Below are 24874 nucleotides of genomic sequence, written 5' to 3'. Positions count from 1 at the left end.
ATTAAGTGATCAAGGGTCTTTTGATCACTTGACTAGGCTTGGGGCTTACAACACAATTACAAAGGATTTGGTTGACCAAAGTGTCCTTTGGTCAACGCTAATCAATGGGGTTGAAAGGGTAGTTGAAACTATGTACAATAATAATCTATTAAATTAATCAACTAAGTAAAATCAGACCATTCTAATTAAGGCCCTAAACTTAAGGGAACATATACAAAAGTCAAGATTTTAAGCCTTAAGGGCAAAATGGTCATTTCAGAAAATCATCAATATTGAATTAAATCCTAATCATGAAATCCTAATGAAAATCAAATAAATATAATTAGTTTTGATTTCCTAAATATCTAATTAAAACTAATTATCAACATTTCTGAAAATTCTATTACTAATCCAAGCTCAAAATTTTAAAAAAATCTAATCTAATAATCCTAAGATCATAAACAAGCCCAAGGAAAGAGGTGCAGAACCTGAACATAGAGTGCAAAATTCAGAAATAAGGACTTTGGGCCCAACAGAATAAGCCCAAATACAAAGAAATATTGTTGGATCCAATATGGCTAACATCTATTGAAACAAGGGTGTGGAAAGCAAAATATTAGGCTTAATGGCAAAGCCCAACAGAATTTGCAAAGGGATATGTAGAAAAATTCAGCAACAATGATTCATCATCTCTACACACCAAATTCAATTTTTCATGTCAAAAGGGAACCACCACCGAAGCTCTAGCACCACCGGACCGGAGGCGGCGGAGATGGACGAAATCAAGAAAAAACACTATCTTCCTACTCCTCTCGACCTCTTCTATCTTAATCTATCATCTATTCTAACCACAAGTTAATCAATTCTAGAAATTGAGCCATTAAAGTCAAGAATCCTAAGCACAAAATCTGAAATCAAATGGGGATGAAGGAGAATCAAACCACCAAACCTTGGGGTTTTGATTCTCCACTACATAAGCTACATTGTGGTATCAAAAATTCAACAAACAAGCAAGGATAAAAATTCACTGACTTGCAAGAACAGAGATTTGTTCTTGGAATTTGGTGTTGGAGATTAAGAAGATGAAGTGAAAACCAAAGGTATGCTACTTTGAACCTTTAATCTTCTACTTCTACTATGAACTCCTCCTCTTCAAGAATCGACTCTGAAAAATTATGAATTGAATTTTTGTTGTTGATGTTGATTATGTGAATGTAGGAATAATGTTGAATGCAAGAGGTTTAGCTCAATTGATAAGAAACTTCAATGTGAAGCTTTCTCCAATGGTGATTTGAGCTTTCGTGTAGGGAGATGAATTGGAGAAGATGAAGTGAGAGAGTGAAGGTTGAATTTGCAATGAGTGATTTTGGGAGAATGCTCAAGTTCTGCGCTTTTTTGGTGTAATGAGAGTAATGTGCTTATATGGATTATAGGTTTGGATCAAATGGAGGTTCAAAGTTAGTTTTTTGTGGCTTGGAGTTGGTTAAATGAGGCTTGGAGTTAGTTGAATTGGTTTGGAGTTAGCTTGGGAAGTTTGGTGAATTGAAGCGTTAGGAGCTTGGTTCAATGCATGAATGATATGGTCGGTTACTGCATAATTATGTAAAGATTTCAACGTGTATTGATGCAAACATTGGGACTAGTTTGAAGGCAAACAAAACTGCATTACTACTGAGAAATGCAGCATTTTGACTCACTATCCCAGGTGTAATCGATTACCCAAGACATGGTAATCGATTACCATCATGCAAAATAGGTTTTTTGGCTACTGGAAGCAGTGTAATCGATTACCCAAACATGGTAATCGATTACCATCATGAAAAAAAATGGTTTCTTTGGCTACTGGAAGCAGGGTAATCGATTACCCAAACATGGTAATCGATTACCATCATGAAAAAAATGGTTTTTTCCTTTATTTTGATGCATGGGCTCATGTGTGAGGCATAATGGCTTGGATTTCTTTCTTGTTCAATATGAAATCGACTTGAAACAAAAGCTTTCAATGCACTTTTGAACATGTTTGAATGAATGAATGAAATGGAATTAATGGGTCACAGAATGACTTGATCAAATGGACAATGAATTTGTATCAATGAGACTATAAATCAAAGCATGAATGAATCTTGACATTTTAATAAAATCATGAAAATAATGGATGAAGTGGGAATGAAATAAGATTCGGATCAAATGGATCATGAGATCATGAGGTCAATGAAACATGAATGCAAATATGCCTTGAATCAATCACATAACACTACGAATTAGGGTTTACTAGGTCAAAGTTCAAAGCTATGTATCAATCAAGAATCTCAAGTGAGAAGTCAACTCAAGTGGTGCATCAATGCCATGAACCACAACCAGGGTTTCCACTACCTCAATGCAAATCATAAGGTTCACATACCTCAAAGCCAAGGACTAGGGTTTTGGTGATCTGTAGATCAGAAATCCAAACCAGCAAAGCATCTGAATACCAATTATCCCTGATTAGGGTTTCAAGCAAAGCCCAAAGCTCCACAAGAAACACATCAAACCATGGACCCATAGTTAGGGTTCAAAAGTCAGGTTAATTACACCGAAGGTCAAACACAAGATCCTATAGGAGCAAAGTCAAGAATTAGGGTTTCAGCCCATAAGGTGTGCAATACCCCGATCTTCAAGCAAAGCCTTTGTTTTTACCAACCATAAACCTTGAATCTATGATGCCTGTTAGCAAGTGTTAATCATGAATGAATTATGCACATGAATGGAATATGAATGAGTCTCAAGCCATAAGTCAGATGAGAAATGAAAAGGGAGGGAGAATTTTGGGGTACAACTTTATATCTTCTTGTAAACTATTTGCTACATCGGTTGACACACAATCCAAACTAAGTGGATCCTATGGAAATCCATATCATGATCCCACTGAGTATCGTGGCTTTTACATGATCAATATCACTTATTCCGTGCAACAAGTGTGTTTGTTTATGCATGATTCGAAAATATAACATATGTCTGCTTTGAAGAATGTTATTTGATATATTCAGGTCACTCTTGATTTTAGTCTACATCTATATTCTTACTCCATTGATAAGTTCATCACATATATTGATATATATTGTGGTGGATGTTCAGAACTCAGAAGGTTCACATCTGGATATTGTGTATATCTTAGAGACAACTTCATCTCTTGGTCTACCAAAAGACAACCTATAACACCCTTTTTTCTTTAAATTATTTATTTAATTGAATTTATGCTTTAATTATTTATTTAGAAGAATTTAATATGCATTGGATTGATGATTTGGTGTTTTGGCATGTTTATGCTAAGTTGGGTTTGGTAGAGAAGTATTTAGTATTTAATTAAATAATTATATAATTAAATAATATTAAAATTTAATAGAAAATAGAGATTTTGGATGGAAATTAGAAACTAATAAGAAATAAGGGAAATGGTGAGAATTATAAGAGGATTTGGGCCAAAGTGTGATTAGTAAAAGGTTAAATTAGGTTTTTAATAAAAACAGATTAGAAAACCTAATAGTAGTGTACGTATTATTTTGGGACAAGAGGCAAAGTGAGAGCAAAGTGAGAAGAAGGGTTGGGAGGAAATCACCATAGCCAAGCTTAGAGTTGTTGCTGTAAAACCAGGGTAAGGGGATGATTACTCTAAATATGGTGTTAATTGCATGATGGGTAGGGAGAAATCCTTAATCTCCATTAGATTTCCCCCTATTTTGTTCCATTGTTTAATGTTTGATGATATGGATGAAACAATTATGATAACATGATGTGATTGTTGTAATTATCCTGAATTTCATGTATTGAATTCATGTCGATTTTATGCGAATTTATTTGATTGGATTCTGAAATTTAGTGCACTTATGACTTATGTTGCAATTGTTGAAGGTGTAAGACCCTAATTTTGACCCTAAGATCCCTCATGGCATCATAACATTGCACATTGCATTTGCCTCAAGGATCATAGCATCTTGGCTCCTTAACCCTAAGGTTGGGACTTGTGTGAGTTGGTTTGAGACCACCAAGCATGCTTGAATTGTATATTATTTATTTTCTTATTTTTTTACTAACCAAAAGCACAAAAATATGTCACTAACATTGTTTGTTTTGTAGCTTGAGCAATCTTGTGATCCAAGGCTCCTAGGAGGCCCCTATGCTCATTGATGTGGCCAGATGAAGTTGAAAGCAAGCATGACAATGGTTCACAAATATCTCAATCATCATATATGCCTCCCAAGTATCTCAATTTGTCAATTTGATCAAGATAACCCAAAGGGCTTGAGGATTTTTTCCCAAGGAAACCCTAATTCAACTGTACATTGACTGTGCCTTACTCATGAAGCAACCTCAACCCATGATCAAATACAATCAAGGGAATTTGTTTCACTCATAGTTTTATGCATATATGTGCCTATGTGAGTGTCCTTAATCATTAATTCATCAAGATTTGAAGTTTGGACTTGAGAAGTTGATCAGTCAATTCATCTGACTATTTTGAAATCCACTGAGACCTAAATTTTGATGTGTTTGTCAAATGAAGATGACCCCAAGAGAAAACATGTTATTAAGAACCATATGAACAAATTTAATGTTCATCCAAAATTGATTTTAAGCTTGGAAGGTCATCATTCATTTCAAAACATTATAGGTCATTTTGACTGAAACCCTAATTTTGGGTCAACTTCCCAAGGACCTAACTCTTTCATTTTTTATTATTTTGAGGTGGGATCAAATTAATTAGAAAGCTTAAGATGTCTAATTCGAATGTTATGGTGGACAAAATTTCATAATCCTAAAAGAAACACATGTGATAATACAAAACATTATAGGTCACTTTGGACCAAAACCATTGAATCTTGAAAAAGTCCAACTTCAAGTGCCCATAACTTCCTCATCAAAAATCCAAATTATGCAAACTTTAAGTACAAATATATTGTCTTGAAAATATCTACAACTTTTATGTTGAAGGTTTTGTCATTTTAGGCTTGCATCATTGGAACAGAAGGGCTTGAAGTTGGTCCATTTTAGCAAAATTTCCATATACATGTTTTGCACCTTGAACTTCATGATCAGTTTTCAATTATTACCAACTCCAAATGGTTTTTTGTTCAACATAACATTTGTTCATCATGTCAAGACCTTTCCAACCATTACCCACATGGCTATGTTTCAATTTGGCAAATAGCATTTTCGAAGAGGCGAAGATTTGTGTTCATTTATGCATAACATGTTGAATTTCCATGCACAAGCTTGTACCATGAAATCTGCACGTCCAAAACACCTCACTTGCATCTCAACTTGCATTTGCCATTGGATTTGGGCCTCCCATGCGCCTGTACAGACCCATGCATGGAGGACCCAATTTCACATGCACATGAGTTTTCTCCTTGCTTGCATCATGCTTGGCTATAAATAGAAGCCTCATTCCTCTTCAAAATCCAACCTCAAGGCGCCTGAATTGCTGCAGAAGTAAAATCCCAACCTCCATTAAAAGGAATTTTGCTTTTCTCTTTCAATTTTCAAGTTCAATTTTCAACTTCTTTGGTTGATCATTGAGCTTCAATTCCTTGCTTCCTTGCTATCTCAAGAACACACTGCATTAAAGAATTGGAGTGGATCAAGTCTTGTAAAGCTGCACTTCAAAGGTTATTGTTCAAACTTTTTTGATTCGAAACTCCTTGAATACTGATCATTTCTTGTGTTTGTTGGTACCTCTGAAGTCCTCATGTGAGAGGCAATTGATCTGTGCATTTAATTTCATGAATTGAACAAGTTCAGTATGAACACCATAAAGTTCTATCTCAGATTTCTCTCTATATAGAGATCTTGAGTGGAAACCAATGGCACAGGGGTGATGTACATCACCCCAGCTTTCCAAAGATATATAGATCGTGCATTTTGGTGAAGGTTTGAAAACCTGCAAATTCTGGCCGGACGGTGAGTCTCACCGGAGAAGACGGTGGTTTCCACCACCGTTCCCACGTGGACGAGTCCATAGCCATTGGATCTTGTTGCTCTGATCTAATCTGGACGCTTGAATGTTATGACTTTCATTAATGCAGCGTGTTTCTCTTTTGACTTTGGTCCACCATGCGCGCGCATCTCTCAACCATCTGATGCGCCACGTCAATTAATGAGACCTTGATCAGACGCTCCTTGTTTTTTCTATTTTCTGATTTTTCCTTTTATTTTCTTTAATTCCATTTTATTTTAAAAATTCATAACTTCTTCATTTTTAATCCAAAAAATATGGGACCAATTGCATTATTTCCCTTTTAAATCCTAGTTTCTAAAAATGATTTTTAATATTTTTTATGAGTCCATTTAATGTTTTTTGTGAATTTTCTCTTTTCTGGTTATTTTTAATTCATTTAAAATAGTTTCCAATATTCAAAAATGCCAAAAATATTTTCTTAACATCTTTGAATGATGATAAATCTATGAAAAATATTCTTATCAATTTCTTAATTGATTCAAGATTTATTTGAGATTTTAGTTCAATTATGTTATATTTTCTTCGTTTTTAATTGTTTAAAATTAGTTTCTGGTTTCTAAAAATGATGAAATTTTTTGTCAAACCTTGTTTTACCATGTTGAACTTATGATGATCCAATTGGACTTTTCCAAGTTGATTTGAATTGGATTTGAAGTTTGACCTTTATTTTGTTTATTTTAATTCAAGTATTATTTTAATTCCAAAAATACCAAAAATATTTTTATTGTTTCTTGACTTCTAAGCTTCATCTCACTTCTGTTTACCATTGATTGATGTTGATTCCATTCTTGTTTGATCAATGTATTTTGGTTATGTTATTTGAATTCCATTTATGTACATTCCATTTCTTCTTCTTCTTCTTCTTCTTCTTTTTTTCTTTTTGATCAATGAGTTAAAGATTGGTGGTTGGCCTTGAAATATGAGGAGTTTAATCTTCTTTGATTCAAATCAAATTCATCTTGATCAAAGATCAAGTGAATTGCTTTGCATTAAGGATAGGTTGCTTCTTGGTCAAGCAAAAAACCTAAATCAATACAAGATCATTCTTCTTTTCTTTTGGCATGGCAAGTTGTAGGAGCTTGGCTTACTAGTCATGGTCTCTAACTTGTGTTTGTTGCCTATAGTTTTATTGACCGACCTCAGATAGGTGTGACTACTATATTAGTCCACTTACGATTGCTTAACATAGCGCTAAATTGTCTTATGGCACACTAACACTAACTACTAAATCACTAACTTTTAATTCAAGAATTTAATTCTTGCAATTTACTTTAATGCAATTTAGTTTCTCGCACATTAATTCATTTTCCTTTGCCCTTTGCTCACTTGAGCTCATGTTTATGTTAATGCAATTTGCCTTTTGCTCACTTGAGCACATTATTGTGTATATACTATTGTCCTTGTTTTGTTTTGTTTGTGTGAACCCAATGCAAATAGAGAAGGACTTAGATTGTAGGACCTTACCTATGCTAATGGAGTTTGAAGAGCAACTAGGCCTCATGCCTTTAGAGTGCTAAAAATTGTCAAAGAGCAACTAGGCCTCATGCCTTTAGAATGCTTAACCTTGAAGACAACATTGAAAGGATCCTAATTCTAAACTCACTCTTGTCCATTCTTTCTATTGCATTGTGGAACTCTTTGATTTGTGTGTTCTTGTGTGCTAGGGATCCCAAACTTGAGCCAATTAGAAGAACCATTGTCATGGACATTCAAGATAAGAGATACAAAAGCCAATTGGAAGATTCCTAGGAGCTTGATTGATTGTTTGCTTGATTGCTTGAGTTATTTGCTTATTGCTTGCTAAGTCCAAAGGAATGGAGCAACTTGGATCATCTTTATGATCTCAAGAGGGGAACTCCAAGTGGTTTTATTTCTCTTCCCTCATCTTTGCATGTTTAGGACCTAACCATTCTCTTCTTCTCTCCACTCTAACCCAAGCCAAACTTTTGTGCAAACATTAACATTGTTTTCAAAAATTAGAAACCTAAGCACTATACTTTTGATTTTCCAAACTCTTTTCATAATACTTATTCTGAATTGAATCCTAAGTCAACTTTGACTTTATTTTGTGAATACTTTTCATTTGTAAATGCAACTCACTCAATTGTTTTGTGGTTTCAATGGCCACTTTTGCCAAAGCTTTTCATAAACATTAACTATTAGGTTTGAGTTATCCTAGAGGTTGATATAATACTCACATGTATCCTTAGTGATGGACTATAAGACTTCCATGCTTATTATAGGGTTAAGCCCTCACCAGCATGTTGAAGCTCTCCTCACATGGTGGATTTGTGGTTTTAGTTTGAGTTTTCTCCCTTTGATAACAAAAGACCTTAAGGCTTTTGACCAATCAATTCACCATCTTCTTTTGAGATTTTTACCCCGAACTACGAGGTTTTGATCCTATTCTTTTTTAAGATGGTACGTAGGCAATGGGTTTATCCATTCAAACACAAAATTGTAAATATTGTATATTCTTTTCTCATCTCCCCAATCACGTTTGCACAAATATTTTCACAAATACCAACCTACCTTACAACATTTGTAAAAAGGGCTCCCTTAGAGTACTAAGGATATTTTGGGTGCTTAAAACCTTCCCATTGCATAACCAACCCCCTTACCCAGATCTCTGACATTTTTATTAGTTTTTGATTTGATAAAACTTCTCGGTTTTTGTTCACTTTCTAACCTTTCCTTTGGATAAATAGAAGTGTGGTGGCGACTCGAATTGTATGATTTACTTTTGATTTAGTCAATAAATCTAAAGGTAACGAATACCCCGCTACAGAAGGTAATGGTGATTTTGAATCAAATCAATTTAATATATGTTAATATGTGCTTAAAATAGTGTTTTCAATACTATAGTAACTTGTATGATTGAATTTTGTGTGTTTGAGATCGATTGGGATCGAAGTCGGAGCTTTGATAGGGCTCCCATGATGGAATCACGTTTCTGATTTTTGCAGTTATGGGCGACTTCACTTAGCAAGGATGAACATTGCTTAGATATCCCTCGCTTAGCAAGCTTGACAAAACGTGATATTTTCTAGTTTTTTTTCCTTATTTAGCGAGTCGGATCTCGCTTAGCGAGTGTAATAACACAAAGTTTCTTTTTTTACTCGATTTTTCGGTCTGTCTTTAATTTCAGCGACTATTGGTTGTTGTTTGGTCATGTTTAATGAGATGAATTGATATGTCTGAGTGTTATCTGGATGTTTATTCGGTGTGTGCATATATGTTGTGAAGTGCAAGTATAATCATGTGAGTTGTTATACATACTTGTTGATGATTATTATGATGTGTAGTTCGAAGTGAGAACTAATGTTGATGTGCTTGAAAGCATGATTGTTTACAGTTAGATGTGAGGCTGTAATCATTCTTGTGTTGTTTTTGTTGCATTATCATATGCCATACATCATATGTTATCATTATTATGAAATAGGTGTGTCACAAGTTCAGATGTTGGAACTAATGACTTGTCCGTAGCTCAGATGAGGGGCCTCGAGGTTCAGATTTTGGAACTAGGTTCGTATGAAGAACCTTTGTTGAGTTGGTACCACATGCATGAGTTGGATCATTGTTGCATTGCATTATTTGAAGATTGTGAAGATGAGTTGTTTTGGGTGTTGTTTAGTATTTTTTGTATTGATTAGTATTTTTCCTTTAGGCTTTCCTTGCATTCTTTTGCACCATTATATATTTCGAGTGTATCCTCACCCCTTTGTTTTATCATGGTGTTTTGTGCTCCTTCTTGGGGTACAGACAAACAGGTAGATGAGTAGCTACTTTAGAGATGAAGGATGGTGTTGAGGTTATTCTTCCTTTCCAATTTTATGTGTTTTAGATTATCGTTGCTCTAGTCTGTAACACTGGATGGGCAAACGTTATTTTTTATTTTATTTTGTGTTATTGTTGCGAGACTAAATGTTATAACTCATGCTTTGAGTTGCTTTGATGTTGAAGGCATATTACCCTAATTGAGTTTAATTTTGAATATAAGTTATATTTGAACTTATTTGAGTGAGTAACTATTTTTAATGATTAATTCCACTGTGATGAGTCTAAGTAAAGGTGAACATGTGATGACATGTGTTTTGAATTAAAAAAATTATTTTAAATAAGTGTTACATAATAGGTTGAATGTGGAGTTGTGTGACATCCTATGTGAGATAGTTGTTTATAGTTGATTTATTGTATGATTTCGAGTGGGGGTTTTAGGATGTTATGATAGTGGTATTAGAGCAGGTGGTCCATTCAGCCAGATTTTTATCATGTTGGTTTATCATTAGTATGTGACATGTGTATAAACATTGTAGATGCATGTTTCTTATAATAGATGTTTACTGGTGTGCGGAAACATGACTAGAGCAAGAAACAATCAAGCTATTGACGACGCTTTTAAGGTGATGGCTCTGGCGCAACTGGGTCATTAAAATCTGGATGGCGATGAATTCCGTGGATTGGGGTAGTTTCAGAGAAATAATCCACCGACCTTCAAGGGAAGATATGATCCAGAAGGTGCTTTGATATGGATCAAAGAGATTGAGAAGATTTTTCGAGTGATGGCTTGCACTGAGGAACAAAAAGTGTTGTTTGGTACTCATATATTGTCGGAGGAGGCCGAAGACTGGTGAGACAACGCATGTTAGAGAATGGAAGATGAAGGTACCGAGGTTACTCGGGTTGTGTTTAGAAATAATTTTCAAGAGAAGTAGTGTCCAGAGGATATGTGCAGTAAGAAAGAGATCGAGTTCCTTGGACTGAAACAAGGAAATTCGACAACTACTGAGTATGATGCTAAGTTCGAAGAGCTGGTGAAATTTTGTCCACACTATAATAGCGCGACAGCTGAAGGGCCAAAGTCTATCAGGTTGGAAAGCGACTTACGCCCTGAGATCAAGCAGGGTATTGGGTATCAAGAGATCTACCGATTTTTTATGTTGGTAAATAACTGCAAAATATATGATGAGGATAGCAGAGCCCGATCTACTCACTATAAGAGTCTTAGTGAAAAGAAAGGGAAGGATCATAACCGTGGGAAACCTGATGGGAATCCAGCTGATAAAGGAAAGCAGAAGGCTAATCAGAAGGATGCAGGTAGGAAAGAATGAAGTGGGGGAGGGACTACTGCTTTTGTGAGATATTTCAAATGTGGTGAGTTTGGACATCGTATTTCTGAGTGCAAAAGAATAACTGTGAATTTCCTCAAGTGTGGGAAGTTGGGTCATCGAGCTGCTGAATGTAGGAGAAATAGTCTGACTTGCTATAATTGTGGAGAGTAGGGTCATATTAGTACTTAGTGTGAGAAACCTAAGAAGGCTCAGTCTTGAGGGAAATCTTTTGCGTTGTATGGAGCAGAGACTATTGCATCTGATGACTTGATTCAAGGTACATGCTTTATTAATAGCATTCCTTCTATTACTATTATTGATACGGGTGCGACACATTCGTTTATATTTGCTTATTGTGTGCAAATATTGAATATGGAAGTGTCTGATATGAATGGTAGCATGGTCATTGATACCCCGATTAATGGTTTAGTGACTACTTCATTGGTGTATTTGAATTATCCTTTGACAATTTACAGTAGAGATTTTGGGATTGACTTAGGGTGTTTGCCTATAAGTTAACTCGATTTTATTTTGGGAATGAATTGGTTGGAGTTCAACTATGTGCATATCAATTGTTTTAATAAATCAGTGAAGTTTCTTGAATCCGAGGAGAGTACGAAGTCGAGTTTCATGACCGCGAGGCAGGTAGCGATGTCCTTGAGAGAGGGTGCTCAAGTATTCATGGTGTTTGCATCCTTGAGAGGGGGAAGAGAGAGAATGATTATGGATCTACCTATTGTAAGTGTGTTTCCTAAAGTGTTCCCAGATGACATTAGTGATTAACCGCCGGAGCGCGAAGTTGAGTTCTCCATAGACTTATCACCTGGTACTAGTCTTGTGTTGATGGCTCCATATGGATTCCTGCTTCATAGTTGAGTCAGATGAAGAAATAATTAGAGGATCTACTTGAGAAGAAATTTTTTCGACCGTGTGTCTCGTCGTGGGGAGCGCTGGTGTTGTTAGTTAAGAAGAAAGATTGTAGCATGATGTTATGTGTTGACTATCGACAACTGAACAAGGTAACTATCAAGAACAAGTATACTCTTAAGAGAATTGATGATATAATGGATCAGTTGGTTGGTTCTTACGTGTTTAGCAAGATTTCTTTGCCTTCGAGTTATCATCATATTCGTGTGAAGTCAGACGATATTCCGCCAACTGCATTCAAAATGAGATATGTTCACTATGAGTATTCTGTGATACCGTTTGGTGCATCTAATGTGATAGGCATTGAAGCTAGCGGAAATATACCCGAACGTATCGCATGCTCGAACATACAACAGAGTCGCGTCGAACTTTATTTATCCCCAAAAGGAAGGGAAAACATCGATAAAACCCGGGGAAAGAGATATACTGGGTAAGGAAGCCGGTTATGCAAGGGGAAGGTATTAGCACCCCGAACATCCATGGTACTCCATGGGACCCGTTTTGATTGTTCTCGCTCGAATAAGTGTTATCTAATATTACTCGCAAAAGAATGAGGAAAGGAAAAGAAAAAGGAATAGATAAAGTGCTCGGTGAGGATTAGGGCCCTCATGCCTACGTATCCTTATAGTGCAATGAGGAATTCAGAGCTTCGTAGTTCAAAGAACTAATGGTGGGAGATGAAAAAGAAGTGTGATAGAAGTATGACCTAAACCAAAGAATAGTGTTTTGAGCTCCAACACGAGGTGAAAACGTGAACCCAAGAGTAAACAGGTATGAACCAATAAGTGACGGCCTACAACATTGTATCAATGTATTGGGATAACCAAAAAAGGGGAATTAGGTGTTTGGGTTAAGGGCCAAACAACTCTTGGTTCACAAGGTGACGCAAGAAGGAGCACAAAGGTATAATGTATTTAGCTCAAAGGATAGGTAAATCACGTGGAGTGAATGAAGATAGAATATGAGTGCATCATGGGATGAACAGAATGAAGTGGCCGAAGTCACAGAAATGAATATCTGGTGATAAGTGACTGAAGAAGTATTGTTTGAAATCGAAAGGTGAAAGTATATTGGAATCCATGAGAGAAATAGGATTTATACCATATAGGTGTTTGGGTTACGGGCCAAACGACTCTAGATAGAAACTTGGACTTTTCGTTAGGCGTCCTAAAAGGGTATATATGGAATTCCAAAGAAAGTGTATTTCGACGTCAAAGGAATTGTATGTCACTGGGTGAATGATTTATGATCGAAAGAAGATAATGGATTGCGAAAGATATGAATGATTCCCTAAGGAAAATGAGGAATAATTAGCAGTATGTTCGCCAGGATTCGCATCCTCATGCCTACGTATTCTCGCTGTGCAATGAGAAAGTCAGAGAAATCGTAGTTCAGAAATACGAGAATAGAGAGAGAGAGAGAGAGAGAGAGAGAGAGAGAGAGAGAGAGAGAGAGAGAGAGAGAGAGAGAGAGAGAGAGAGAGAGAGAGAGAGAGACATTTGTCTAAGCAACAGGGACTCATAAGACAAACACTACTTCAAGGAGTGATTGAAGTATTGGATGGTATAAAGGATAGTGTATCACTTGCTGGGGAATTAACAATTCGAGATCAAATAAGGATAATAGCTTGGATCCAAGAGAAAGATATACTCTTAATCGAAGAGCAAAGTGGCGTCTTAGCCGAAAAAGAATGAATAAAATGTTTGGGTTACGGGCCAAACAACTCTTGATTGATGAGGTGGACTGTTGTTATCGTCCTAAAAGGATAGACAAGGAGTCCAAGGAGAAGTATTATTGATCTCAAAAATATGGTATGATTGAATGAATGAATAATGATTGATTGATAAATGGATGAGGTATATTGATAAATAAGATATAGCTCGCGAAGAATTTGGGTTCTCCTGCCTACGTATCCTTATAGTGCAATAAGGAAATCAGAGTTGTCGTAGTTCAACCCACTGGGGCTGAAAACAAGATGATTGATGAGGCAAAAGAAGTAGAATTGATTGAAATAAAGGATGGATTACAAATAAGGTAGCTCGCGAAGAAACTGGATTCTCCTGCCTACGTACCCTTATAGTGCAATAAGGAAATAAGAGCTTTCGTAGTTCAGCCCACTAGGGCTGAAAACAAGATGATGGAGGCAAAATAGAGATGGAACAATTGAATTGAAATAGGAGAATATACTTGATAGTTATTTGATAAGAATCACACTAAAGTCTAGGAGTAAATGTAGATACGATAAGCAACAAGCCAAACGTCTCGCACCCAAAGATATCCAGAATGAGTGTAGGAAAGCTCTAGTATCATTCCTTCTTTACTACTTAAGGCTCATGGCATGTAGTTCTCATCCTAACTTTCAAGTCGCGAGAGGAGAATCATTGTTGTTCTTGTGTTGATGAAGACCTTATCAATCGTTCAATTTGAATTGCACTAAAGTCTATATATAGAGGTGAATATGATGAGCGTTGGGTCATACGTTCCATACACAAAGATACTCAGAATGGGGGTAGGAATACTCCAGTCCCACTCCTTCTCTACTGTTTAAGGCTTGTGTCGCACAACTTGATTCATGATTTATAAGTTGTTGATGTAGTCCTTGCTTGTTGTATTGTTTTGTGAAGAAAGAGAGATTTGTCAATCGTATGGTTAGAGTTGTGCTAAAGTCTATGAATATAGGTGAATACGATGAGCGTTGGGTCATACGTCCCATACCCAAAGATACTCATAATGGGGGAAGGAATACTCCAGTCTCATTCCTTCTCTATTACTTAAGGCACATGCCACACAATTCTAATTTTGATTTAACAAACTCTTGTAGTTTCCCACCTTTTAAGCACTTGTATAATCCGCTGCTTGGTATGACTAAGGATGCCTGGTTGGGAATCTTATCTTGAGGCCTTAAGCTCCACAACTTAGAAGAAAAGTCTTATTAAGTGACCAAGGGTCTTTTGGTCACTACATTAGACTGTGGGATTATACAAGTTCAAAGGATTTAATTGGTCAAAATTGCTTTTGATTAACTTAATCATGGGTTTATTGGATTGGAGTAACTAGGTAAGACCTAATCTAATGGTTAGAATTAATCACACTAATCTAAGGGATCATATTATAGCTGATTAAAGTTGGTTAAAACCTATGTTAAAATCCTAGGGGAGCATGTTAATGTTAGTCAAAATCTTGATTAAAATTCTAGGTACAAGCCCTAAGGGAACTTACAATTGTTAGGAAATGATTAAAGTTCTAATGTCAAGTTCTAGTCCTAAGGGATAATGTTATAAAATGGATAAAATGCCCAAAATTACCCCTAAAGGGTAAAATGGTCATTTCACAAAAAATACAATCATGAACACAAATTTATTTCTAATTAAAGTATAATTAGAACCTACAAATTGATTAAATCCTAAGATCTATTTTAACTTAATGTTCAAGAATTTACTAAATTCTACAATTAGCTAAAATCTAACTATTTTCTAATTCCTAATCTAACTAAACAATATTAAAAGCTAATTAAAAAACTATATAAAACTCCAATTAATTCCTAAATTCTAATTAAAATCTAAATCCTAATTAAAACTAATTAAAATGCTAACAAAACAATTATCAAAAATATCAACACAAAATGAAATGGAATTAAAGGTAATTGAAATGGTAATTAACATGTTGGGCCAAGGGGGATGCAGGCCCTAAATAGAGTGCAAAATCCAGTAAAGGGGTTTTTGGGCCCAACAGAATGAGCCCAAATATCAAGAAGTGTAGTTGGATTTAGCAAGTATGTTTCTAAGCAAATCAGGGGTGTAGAAAGCAAAATATTGTGCTTAATGGCTATGGCCAACAGATTTTGCAAGGGAAATGGGAGAAAAATTCAGCAACCACAATTCATCATCTCTACACACTAAATTCAATTCTCATGTCAAAAATGAACCACCACCGGAGCTCCGGCACCACCGCGGCGGAGGCGGCCGGAATCAAGAAAAAACACCGATTTCTTACTCCTCTCAACCTCTTCTATCCTAATCCCTCATCCATTCTAACCACAAATTAATTAATTCTAGAAACTTAGCAATTAAAGTCAAGAACCCTAAGCACAAAATCTGAAATTAAATGGAGGTGGAGGAGAATCAAGCCATCAAACCTTGGGGTTTTGATTCTCCACTACATAATCTACAATGTGGTATCAAAATTTCAGCAAACAAGCAAAGATGAAGATTCACCGACCTACAAGATGGATGATTGTCTTGGTACTTGCTGAAATTTGGAGGTTATGAAGATGAAGAAGAGAAAACCAGAGGTATGCTACTTTGAACCTTTAATCTTCCACTTCTACTATGAACTCCTCCTCTTCAAGAATCAACTTTGAAAAATTCTTAATTGAATTGTTGTTGTTGATGTTGATTATGTGAATGTAGGGATGGTTTTTGAATGCAAGAGGTTTATCTCAATTGACAACAAACTTCAATGTGAAGCTTGCTCCAATGGTGATTTGAGCTTTGGTGTAGGGAGAGGAATTGGAGAAGATGAAGTGAGAGGAGAAAAGTTGAACTTGCAATGAGTAATTTGAGAGAATTCTGATTTTGGTTATTGTCCTTGATTTGATGAGAGTGATGAGTTCATATAGATTATAGGTTTGGATCAAATGGAGGCTAGGAGTTAGTTTTGTGAGGCTTGGAATTAGTTAAAATGGTTTGGAATTAGTTTGAAGAGGTTTGGAGTTAGTTTGATGTGGTTTGGAATATGTTTGATGTGGTTTGGTTTGGGACTGTTATGACAGTTCAGGGATGTTAGAATAGCTTAAATTTGATGATTTTAAGTGTTGGGAATACTTGGTTTAATGCATGAATGTTATGTTTGGTTGCTTCATAATTGTGTAGAGATTTCAAGGTATTGATGCAAGCATTGGAGCTGTTTTTGAGTGCAAAGGAAACTGCATTATTGCTGAAAAATGCTGTATTTTAACCCACTGTTCCAGGGTAAATCGATTTACCAAGCATGTAAATCAATTGAAATCATGAAAAATTGTTTTTTTTGCTACTGTCTCAGGGTAAATCGATTTACCAAGCATGGAAATCGATTTCCATCATCTTGAAATGCATTTTTTGACTACTGGAGCAGGGAAATCCATTTCCCAAACATGGTAATCGATTTCCATCATCCAGAAATGTATTTTTTTGGCCACTAGAGTTGGTAAATCGATTTCCCAAACATGGTAATCGGTTTCCATCATGCCAAATGGGTTTTTCCTTTGTTTTGATGCATGGGGTCATGTGTCAGGCATAATGGCTTGGCTTTCTTTGAATTAATGGGTCATAGAAAGACTTGATCAAATGAATTTGTATCAATGGGACTATAAATCAAAGCATGAATGAATCTTGTCATTTTAATAAAACCATGAAAGTAATAGATGAAGTGGGAATGAAATAAGACTCAGATCAAATGGATCGTGAGATCATGAGGTCAATGACACATGAATGCAAACATGCCTTGAATCAATCACATAACACCATGAATTAGGGTTTACTAAGTCAAAGTTCAAAGATGTGTATCAATCAAGAATCTCAAGCTAGGAGAGAAGTCAACTCAAGTGGAACATCAATGCCATGAACCATAACTAGGGTTTCCACTACCTCAATGCAAACTGTAGGGTTCACAAACCTCAAAGCCAAGGACTAGGGTTTTGATGAACCGTAGATTAGAAAGCCAAACCAACAAAGCACCTGAATACCAACTATCCCTAATTAGGGTTTCAAACAAAGTCCAAAGCTCCACAGGCAACACCTCAAACCATAGACCCACAATTAGGGTTCAGAAGTTAGGTTAATTATACAGAAGGTCAAACACAATATCCCATAGGAGCACAGTCAAGAATCAGGATTTCATCCCATAAGGTGTGCAATACCACCGCCTTCAAGCAAAACCCTTGTTTTTACCAACCATAAACCTTGAGTCTATGATGCCTATTAGCAAGTGTTAATCATGAATGAACAACACATATGAATGAAATATGAATGAGTCTCAAGGCATAAGTCAGATGAGAAGCGAAAAGGGAGGGAAAATTTTGGGGTACAACAGCTGCCCCTATTTAATCTTCTTGAACCTGAATACAAGAATTGCAGAAGCTTTTCAGGTATTCAAGGTAGAAGAGGATTAAATACTAACGTATACAAAAAATTTCCCGTTAAGAGTGGACGTAATATGATGAGAATTTTGTGATTTGCCAAGCTAGGATTGGGCTTTGGTTTAGTCAATAAAATTTGATTTTGGGATTTTCTTGTTTGCAAGGCTTCATGTTATGCTTTATGAATGATATGCATGAGTGAAACGGAATGGTGTATGTATGATAATGATTTATGCAATGGCTAGTCTAGATGCTCATATAGAGGGTGGTGGGAATTTTGGGCTAGGATGATGGTCGTTCAGACGTGATTCTCCGACACCAACTACAAGCTCAAAAGATGTTATAACACCTCTGAATTATGTTTGGAGAGAGCTTGTACCTGTGTAGCCTACCTCTTCCCCCATGCACTAAATATCTGCACCAACTGCCCCAATCACCGGTCGTGGAGCAAACTCGTCATTCGAATATTTCAACCTGGCTTGCCCCAACGTCTTGAAATTGTATTCCCTCGATTAACCATTTTGGGAACTATTGACTTCTCATGCTCTTGGGGTAGCTTGCCCCAATATGAGCCTTGAAGTAACTTTGCCCCTATCCGGCTGATTCAGAGAGATTTGTAGAATCTCGACGTGGTTGCCCCAGATTGATTGGCTCTTGAAGGGATTTGAGTTATGGAATATCAGGAATTTGTTCAACTTTCCCATTGTGTAAGCTTCCTTGATGTCACATGATTGTTCGCATATAAAATGCTCATTTTGAAAATGATAATTGTAATGTCATGCTCATGCAAGTTTTGAAAACTCAAGCGTGTTCACTAAGATTGTGACATCGAGTGAACGAATCACTGATTAGAATGCCATGTCAGTATCAATACAGATGACAAGCAAATCTTTACGAGTCAGCTTAACATGATCTTACCATAGTATGCTTTCAAAATGAACCTGCTTCAATTAGATCTTTTGAGGGTTGTAACGTGGCCTGGTTCACCGTTTCAGAAAGGAAGGATATAAGGCTCAAAACCTATTCTAACCCGCCCATTCTTCGTGATATTCTCCAATCCTACATTCAGTTAGCTTAGAACAAGCATCCATCTTTCAGAAAAGGATTTTGGATATTAGCACTGATGGTTAAGGAACCCATGAAGATTTGGAGTGATAGTCACTCACCTTGTGTTTTTATTTGTAGTCACAAAGATTTGCTCTTTTGTTGAGGGTTTTGATGTTGATCCCCTGATTCTTTTGTTTTGTTTACCCTTATTTTTTCCTGGGCTGATCCTTTGGGTCGGCCATCCACCAGGATGCCCTAATTTTTGCCTAAGTCAATCTTGTTTTCAAGTTTTTGACTTAGCGGGCTTTTCATTTTTTAATGTTTTTTCATTTTGTTTCACTTTTGGTATTAGAGAAAATTCTGTGATACTCTATTTTCTTGATTTTTTTTGTAAGGTTCATGACTATTTCACTCCTTTCGATGGGTAAGGGACAACTATTATGAGTTTGTGATTCCATCCTCTTGAGAGGGATATGATATGATTGATCACTTAATGGGATATACTCCTTCTGAAATTTGAATGCAAGTCTAAACTAACTAAGGACTACCCTGCCCCTGGTTTAACACGAGGGTTTATATGTATAAAGAAAGAAACTCCAACTTCAAGGCCCAAAGGGGTTGACTAGGGATTAACTTCCTTATATCTCCGGTGTTTAGGGATTGAACAATGCCTTACATCATCAGCACGGTCTTATTCAAAAGCATACATGCAACGATCTTGTGTATTCTTAATTGCATCATTCTCTTTCGATTTTATTTGAATAATAGTATGATACTGATGGAATAAAGTATGAGTGAACATGAATGGATTTAAGTAAAACATGCACGTTTATTCCATTATGATCATTATTAAAAAACAAACAAGTTCATAATTGAACAATAAGAAACTATTACAAATGAAAAGATTTAAAAACAACATAATCCCTGGCGTAAATGGCCTCATTATTCTTCTGCAGATATGTCCTCAGTTCTCGGGCATTCTTCATCAATGACTGCACTCACCCTTTTCGGTCTTGACATTAGGCCATTCTTTGGTGAAAGTCAGAACCTTCTAATCTATGAGTTCATGTACCCTTGATTGGAGAGGCCAACAATCCTCAATAGAATGCCCCTTATGCCTAACATGATAAGCACATGAGGTATTGGGATTGTGCTTTGCATGATATGGGAAAATGGCAGGTGGGACTTCCTTTGTCTCAATGAGTCCTTGTTGGACAAGGTAAGGTAGCAGCTAAGCATATGCCATAGGGATCTAATCAAGTTGAGGACGCTTTCTATCAAGTTGTCTGGTCTGCCTCTTCCCTTGATGGTTACATGGCACAATTTGTTGACTTTTCAGAGATTGAGCCTGAGGAGGCTGTAGATACTGGGACATAACACCAGGTGGGTATTACTAGCTTGACATAGGCATCCAAGGTACTTGTAACGGAGGCCGCATCAGAGGAATAACCATTGGTTGGAACATTTGAGTAGAGTGCCCCAAGCCAGGATTGACTGTCTGATGTGAAGTATGACCATGATGGATCCCAAATGTGACATAGGGTGCCCCAGCCTGGTGATCACATGTTGAAAATTATATCTTCGGCAAATATTTTTATATCGTATCCACAGAGATTGGTTGATATTACCGCCGTTCTATAATCCAAATGTTGTAAGTTTAGAAAGTAACAATGTTGTTTTGGTTGGAAAATTATCTTGTGAGTAAATGTCACTAAAAATAGTAAAATGGTTTTAATCTAATGTAAAAGCTTGGCAAGATTGGAGTTCACTATTTCAAATGCTTATGATTCCTTATGATAAATAAATAGATTCAAGATTATTGATGATGTTCAAGTATCCTCTCAAAGTCATTTATGTCTAAATGATATTGTGATAATCACTATATTGATCCTTAGACGATCTCTCCACCTAACTATCAATATAGCAATCTTTAATGTTTAATACCAAAGAAGAGTAATGAGTAAATCTATCTCTACAACTTATTCACTACTTGAAAATCTGTTTTATGTCAAGATTCAAATAATCTCTCTCGACAACTACTCAAATCTGGTTTTCAACTTAGGGCAAAAACAGTATTCAATACATCAACAATCTTTATCATATATATAAATCAAATGGAATACATAAACATATGAGAATAGCTACTACCTCCAATCTTGACAAAAGGGAGTTTAGCTCCTCATCCTCATTGTTCAAAGCAGAAAGATAAAGAAGAAAAAACTCTGTTTTCTCTCTTACAAAAAGCTCTCAATAACCATGTGTGAATGATAATAGTGTATGTTTTCAATCCCTAGATTAATGTATTTTGTCTCTAACAAAAAAGGTTGACATTTCCCTAATTGGACATTGTCATCTAAAGCAGAAAAGCAATTCCCAGGCAGACATCAAAATGGCAATAACTTTTCCTGCAGAACAGCACTTTTGACCCTCAGTCAGCTTGCTGGATTCGCAGCCTTCGCGGCGCGAAGGCAGTTCGCGGCGCGAACTGTTGCTTCTCCAGCTTCCTTGTTTGGCAAGCTTCCTCCAAGATGTGGTATTGCAATCCAAAGCCTTCTTATCCCAGAAATTCTACAAAACTAACAAAAATGTGAAATAACTATTCAAAACAAAATAAATTAAACCTAATTGCATTTATATAAAATAGTGAGAATAAAAGTGTGTAATAACATCAAAACTTGGTAAAAGGGACCAATAAAATGGTATAAAAAGTAGTACTAATTGGTCCCTAACATCACACTGAATTACACCGTGTTTTTGACTCGGATTTCACATGTTTATTAGGACTTTATTATCATTTTGTTTGTATTATGCTCTCTTTTATCTTGTTTTCAGATATTTAGCACTTTCGGATTCTTTTGGAAGAAACGAAGCTAAAAGACCTAAAATTAGGGTTTTTCAGCGAAATTACACACATGGCATTGCACATGGCGGCCGCTATAGGAGAAGCCATGAGTCATCAGCCCTCAACTAGGAGGTAACCGCCACGTTCCCATGATCCACCCCATTTACACACATGGCGAGCGCCATGAAGGGATGGCGGGTGCCACCTTTGGAAATCACGTCCCACTAAGGAGAAGTTGGAGGGCACCATGGTCTTTGCAAGCTGTTGAATTCCTCTATAAATAGTTCCTTCCATTTCATTTTCTAATCATCCAACTTAGTTTTACAACACTAAGCATATATTTATCATTTGTAATAGCGGTAATCCGTCACATCGGGGGGTTATCGCACCTTAGTGAGATTGAGTTGGGTCACTTCGAGTTGCTGTAGTCTGTAGCTTCAGGAGTCAGAGGTTTATTTTTGTACTAGAATCGAAGCCTCCATTTGGAGCAGGTTCTTATTTATCGCTTTATTTATTTATTTCTCGCATCGCTTTTATTTTATTTACTTTCTGTCCACGCTTTTATTTTATTTATTTTCCACACTCGCTTTACTTTATTTATTTTCCGCACTCGCTTTTACTTTATTTATTTTCCGCACTCGCTTTACTTTATTTATTTTCCGCACTCGCTTTACTTTATTTATTTTTCGCACTCGCTTTACTTTATTTATTTTACACACTTTACTCGCTCTTTACGCCTCACATTCTAAAACAAACTTTTCATCATGATCAATAACATTGTGTTTGTTTGTGTTACGATGTCTGGTTAAATCTTTTAAAGGTTAGAATGTAAGGATCGCGGTTAAAGAGATGTTTCACATATTGAATTTGTAGAAATACTTTAAAGGCTGTTTCAATTTTTAACTTGGGTTTTCTAAAACAAACTTGGTTAGTTTTAATTATTCAAGGAGTGCGAAAGCACCCTGGCTTAGTAACTAGGAATTTTTATCACTTTAAGGAAAAACTATTTTTGAAACTGTTTTCGGACGCGTTGATAGATTTAAAATCAGGAAACTCCTTGGGTAAACTTTCCAAATCAAAATCACTTTTCAACTAAGTTTACGAGTCTCATTTCTTAAAAATAAGTTTACTACTTTAGCGTTCTGCGCACCTTTTATAAGTGACAATAAGAGGCCTTAATTTAAGGGTAATCTCGGTTCTGAATACGCGAAAGCGATAGTTCCCATTAAATGGATTCTTTTCAAGAGTAGAAAATATTGCCTCATAAGTAGTTCTATTTAGACAATTGAAACATCACTTAACTGACGCGAAATACATTCAACCTGTCTTTACCTGCATTTATTATTTACCATTAGTTTGCAAACCCAATATCTCTTTTATACTGTCTTAGATAAACACCGTAACAATAGTAATCGATAGATTGACAATTGGTCTTTGTGGGATCGATATTCTTTTATATTACTTTGACGCGATTCGTGCACTTGCGAATAACAGCGATCAAGTTTTTGGCGCCGTTGCCGGGGACCAACTTCGTCAAATTTCGTATCCTGTTGTTACACCGTCTAGACTAAGGAATCATTAGCCGGTAAATGCGAAGAACCCGTAGTACCGGAAATTTAGTAGATCCTTTAGCGGAACCCAAATGTTATACTCGTACACGCCTCTTACTCATCTGAATTAAGAAAGCTATAACCGAGAATCGCGACCGGAGACCTCTTAAGGAATTTGCCCAACCCTCTGACGAGGAACCTAGTTCGAGTATAGTATACCCCCTTATTTCTGCTAACAATTTCGAACTAAAACCATCTTTGTTGCAATTAGTGCAACAGAACCAATACGCGGGTCTCGCTACTGAGAACCCGAATCAACATTTAAAAGTTTTTATCCAACTAGCCGACACCTTTAAATCTAACGGCGCTTCACCTGATGCGATCCGTTTAAGATTATTTCCTTTCTCCCTCAGGGATAGAGCACGTTCATGGTTAGATTCACTTCCAGCTAATTCAATAACTACCTGGGAAGACCTTATGGGAGTATTCCTTGCTAGATATTTCCCCCTAGTAAGACTGTTGTTCTTCGAAACCAAATAACTAGATTTGCTCAAAACCAAGGAGAATCGCTTTTCGAAGCTTGGGAGAGATATAAAGAGCTATTAAGAGTCTGCCCACACCATGGCCTAGAACAATGGATGATCGTTCATACCTTCTACAATGTACTCCATTATAACACCAAGATGAGCATCGACGCTGCCGCAGGTGGCGCACTGATGAATAAACCTTATCCAGAAGCTTGTGACCTAATTGAGGATATGGCCCAAAACCATTACCAATGGGGAACTGAACGAGCATCAATAGAGAAAAAGGAGACCAAAGGTGGAATACATGAGGTAAGCTCTCTAGACATGATGCAGGCGAAAATGGACGCTTTATCCCTTAGGATCGAACATATGTCTACAAACACTAACACCGCAGTAGTAGTCCACACAGAGTGCGAACTCTGTGGATCTAAAGGACACGAATCGGCGGAATTTAACCTTTTGAACGACCTGAACACCGACCAAGTGAATTACGCCCAATGTAACCCATTTTCAAACACTTACAACCCTGGATGGAAGAATCATTCGAATTTCTCCTATAAAAACCAGAACCTTATCCAAAATTATGCACCTCAGAGACCGCAAGGTTATCAAGCCCAAAAACCAAACCAACCTATGCAAGTTGTGCCCCAGAAGTCTAACCTTGAGAAGATCATGGAAAGCTTTATGCCGGGCCAGACTCAGCAAAATGAAGAATTCCTAAACTAGAACATTCACGTAAACGAACTTATAACGCAGTTAGGAACCAAGGTTGATCAGATAA

At 36.5% G+C, this 24874-nt stretch overlaps 1 non-coding gene across 1 annotated transcript; it reads right to left on the bottom strand.

Annotated features, from left to right (window-relative positions):
• Positions 1-24087: 24087 nt before the first annotated feature.
• LOC127108635 (small nucleolar RNA R71) lies at positions 24088-24194 on the bottom strand. Its single transcript, XR_007796161.1, has one exon. It is a non-coding gene; the product is annotated as a small nucleolar RNA R71 (small nucleolar RNA).
• Between the last annotated feature and the right edge of the window lie 680 nt (positions 24195-24874).

This window comes from Lathyrus oleraceus, chromosome 7, assembly GCF_024323335.1.
Source record: "Lathyrus oleraceus cultivar Zhongwan6 chromosome 7, CAAS_Psat_ZW6_1.0, whole genome shotgun sequence".
Classification (NCBI taxonomy): domain Eukaryota; kingdom Viridiplantae; phylum Streptophyta; class Magnoliopsida; order Fabales; family Fabaceae; genus Lathyrus; species Lathyrus oleraceus.
The sequence above is the reverse complement of the archived record's forward strand: the minus strand, read 5'-3'. Positions and strand labels throughout refer to the sequence as shown.